Raw genomic sequence first — 4,426 nt, 5'->3', positions numbered from 1 at the left:
ATACAAGTATATACAAATACGAAGCAACAATAATACAATAAAAAACAATTTATAAATTGGGAGGGGACATGCGAAGGGGAATGATATAATAATAGTACTCGTCACCTCACATATACATTGTACCCGCACATTAAGTCACGTAGCAAATAGACAAATAAATCTTACTCCCTCAAGTCAAGATTAACCACGGCACTTACCTCGTTTTGCAACAAAATTCAAGATTCCAATAAACCTTTGCCTCGCGAATTCGTGTCCGAAATTATCAAATTTAGTCATAAACAATTCAATATACTCAATACAAATCATAGGAATTAATTCCATATGAATTTACTAATTTTCCGGATTAAAATTCAAAATTCATCTCAAAAATCAATAATGGGGCCCACGTCTCAAATCTCATAAAAATATACAAAATCCAAACACCCGTTCCGAGATGAGTCCAATCATACAAAAATTATCAAATTCCGATGTCAAATGGACCTTCAAATCTTAAATTTTCGTTTTTGAAAAGTTTTACAAAAATTCCAATTTATTCCATCTAAATCCAAAATAAATGATGAATATTGTCATGGATTTATAAAATATAATCACTTTCGGATATAGAATACTTACCCAAGTCGAAATCGTAAAACAAAACCCTTTGGAATTGTAAAAAATCACGTGCTTGAAATGTCTAAAAATGAGTAAAAATCTCGGACTCTTCGATTTATACACTGTCCAGGGATTTTCGCTTATGCGGTGGACTTGACCGCGCCTGCGGTCTCGTTCTGCGGATCCAAATGCGCATATGCACTACCTTCCGGTTCTGCGACCGAAGAGTCCGCTTCTGTGGACACGCGGGTGCGTTCAAGGTTCCGCACCTGCAACTTTTTGCCCAGCTTGCCCAAACTGCTTATGCGGGGGATTTTTCGCTTCTGCGGAGCCGCTTGTGCGGCCAAGGCTTCGCAGAAGTGAAGGCACCAGAAGCATCAAAATTCTAGATTTTGCTTAAGTCCAATTTTTGTTCCGATTTCGATCCGAATCACAGTCGGGGTACTCGGGACCTCAACCAAATACACCAACAAGTCCTAAAATATCATACGAACTTAGTCAAGACCTAAAATCACATCAAACAATGTTAAAACCACAAATCATACCCAAATTCAAGCTTAAGGAACTTAAGAATTTTCAACTTCTACATTCGATGCCGAAACCTATCAAATCAAGTCCGATTGACCTCAAATTTTGCACACAAGTCATAAATGACATAACAGACCTATTCAAATTTTCAGAATCAGATTCCGACCCTGATATCAAAAAGTCAAATATGTGGTCAAACTTTGAAAATTTTTAGCCTATAAATTTCTAGTTCCGTTAAATAGCGATAATTTGAGCTAGTGACCTCCGAATTTTATTTTGAGCATATGCCCAAGTAACAAATCACGATATGGATATACCGGAACTGTCAAGACACTTATCCGAGTCCGTTTGCTCAAAATGTTGATCAAAGTCAACTCAATTGAGTTTTAAATGCTCTATTTCATATTTTAATCCATTTTTCACATAAAAACTTTTCGAAAAATTATACGAATTGCGCACGCAAGTTAAGGAGTGATGAATTATGCTTTTCGAGGTTTTATAACACATAAATGAATGTTTAAATTAAAGATGACATTTTGGATCATCATATTCTCCACCTCTAAACAAACGTTCGTCCTCGAACGAAATTAGAAAAAGTACCCGGACTGGTAAAAAGGTCTGGATATCTACCCCGCATGCCCGACTCGGACTCCCAGGTAGGTGATTCTACGGACTGACCTCTTCATTGCACTCAAACTGATGGATAACTCTTAGACCTCAACTATCGGACCTGCCGGGCTAGAATTGCTACCGGCTCCTCCGCATAAGTCAATTCCTTGTCCAATTGGACTGAGCTGAAATCTAACTCATGGAAAGGATCACCCTGATATTTTCGGAGCATAGACACATGGAACACCATATGAATTGCTGATAAACTAGGCGATAATGCAAGCCTGTAGGCTACTTCACCCACCCTTTCGAGAATTTCAAAGGGTCCAATATACCTAGGGCTCAACTTGCCCTTCTTTCCAAACCTCATTACACCTTTCATAGGTGAAACCCGGAGCAATACTCTTTCTCCAACTATGAATGCAACATCACAAACTTTACGGCCGGCATAACACAAGCCTAGACTGAGCTGTGCGAAGTCGATCCTGGATAATTTTAACCTTATGCACGGCATCCTGTACCAAATTGGTACCCAGCAACCGAGCTTCTCCCGGTTCAAACCAGCCAACTGGCAAACGACATTATCTTCCGTATAATGCCTCATATGGAGCCATATGAATGCTCGACTGATAGCTATTATTATAGGCAAACTCCGCAAGTAGCAAGAATTGATCACAATAACCTCCAAAGTCTATAACACAAGTGCGAAGTATATCTTCCAATATCTGAATAGTGCGCTCTGACTGTCCGTCTGTCTGTGGATGAAATGCTATACTCAACTCAACCTGCGTGCCTAACTCACGCTGTACAGCCCTCAAAAAGTGCAAAGTGAACTACGTACCTCGATCAGAAATGATAGACACGGGCATATCATGAAGGCGGACAATCTCGCGGATGTAGATCTCCGCTAACCGCTCTGAAGAATTGGTAACTGCTACTGGAATGAAATGTGCTAACTTGGTCAACCTGTCCACAATGATCTAAACTGCGTCGATTTTCTTTGAGTCTGTGAGAGCCCAACAATAAAATCCATAGTGAAATGCTCCCACTTACACTCATGAATTTCTAACTTCTGAAGCAAACCACCAGGTCTCTGATGCTCGTACTTAACTTGCTGACAATTCAGACACCGAGCTACATATGCAACTATTTCCTTCTTCATTCTCCTCCACCAATAATGTTGCCGTAAATCTTGATACATTTTGGCGGTACCTGTATGAATAGAATACCTAGAACTATGTGCCTTTTCAAGAATTAATTCACGAAACCCATCCACATTAGGCACACAAATACGACCCTACATTCGCAGAACTCCATCTTCCCCTACAACAACTTGTTTGGCACCACGGTGCCATACCGTGTCCTTAAGGACAAGCAAATGAGGATCATCATACTGCCTCTCTCTGATGCGCTCATATAAAGAAGACCGAACGACTGTGCAAGCTAGAACCTGACCGGGTTCTTAAACTTCTAATCTCACGAACTGATTAGCCAAAGTCTGAACATCAGCAGCTAACGGTCTGTCGGTCTCTCACCAACTAGAATATACGCAAGACTGCCCAAACTTATAGCCTTTCTACTCAAAGTATCGGCCACCACATTGGCCTTTCCGGGGTGATACAAAATGGCGATATCATAATCTTTCAACAACTCCAACCATCTTCTCTGCCTCAAATTGAGATCTTTTTGCCTGAACAAATATTGTAGGCTACGATGATCAGTGAATACCTCACACGAGACACCGTAAAGGTAATGCCTCTAAATCGTCAGTGCCTGGACAATGGCTGCCAATTCTAATTCATGGACAGGATAATTCATCTTGTGAACTTTCAACTTCCGCGACGCATATGCAATCACCCTGCCATCTTGCATCAATACTGCACTAAGCCCAACGCGAGACGCATCACAATATATCGTATAAGATCCTAAACCTGTGGATAATACCAACACTGGCGCCGTAGTCAAAGAAGTCTTGAGCTTTTGAAAACTCAACTCACACTCGTCTGACCATCTGAATGGGGCGCCCTTCTGGGTCAATTTGGTCAGTGGGGATGCTATGGATGAAAACCCCTCCACAAACCGGGGATAATAACCTGCCAAACCCAGGAAACTCCGGATCTTTGTAGCTGAAGTAGGTCTAGGCCAATTCTGAACAGCCTCAATCTTCTTAGGATCCACTTTTATGCCTTCTGCCGATACAGCATGACCCAAAAAGGCAACTGAATCAAACCAAAATTTGCATTTTGAAAATTTGGCATATAACTGATTATTCTTCAAAGTCTGAAGCACAATTCAAAGATGTTGCTCATGCTCCTCTTGACTGCTGGAGTAAATCAAGATATCATCAATGAATACAACCACAAAAGAATCCAAATAGGGGTTGAACACCCGGTTTATCAAATTTATAAATGATGTTGGGGCATTTGTGAGCCCAAATGACATCACTAGGAATTCGTAATGCCCATACCTAGTCCGAAAAGTTATTTTAGGGACATCAGATGCCATAATCTTCAACTAATGGTAACCAGACCTCAAGTCACTCCTTGAAAATACCTTGGCACCCTGAAGCTGATCGAATAAGTCATCAAATCTTGGCAATAGATATTTGTTTTTGATAGTGGCCTTGTTCAACTGTCAATAATCGATACACATCCGCATAAAGCCATCTTTCTTCTTTACAAATAGTACTGGTGCACCC

The sequence above is a fragment of the Nicotiana tabacum genome, chromosome 12, assembly GCF_000715075.1.
Source record: "Nicotiana tabacum cultivar K326 chromosome 12, ASM71507v2, whole genome shotgun sequence".
Classification (NCBI taxonomy): Eukaryota; Viridiplantae; Streptophyta; class Magnoliopsida; order Solanales; family Solanaceae; genus Nicotiana; species Nicotiana tabacum.
The sequence above is the reverse complement of the archived record's forward strand: the minus strand, read 5'-3'. Positions refer to the sequence as shown.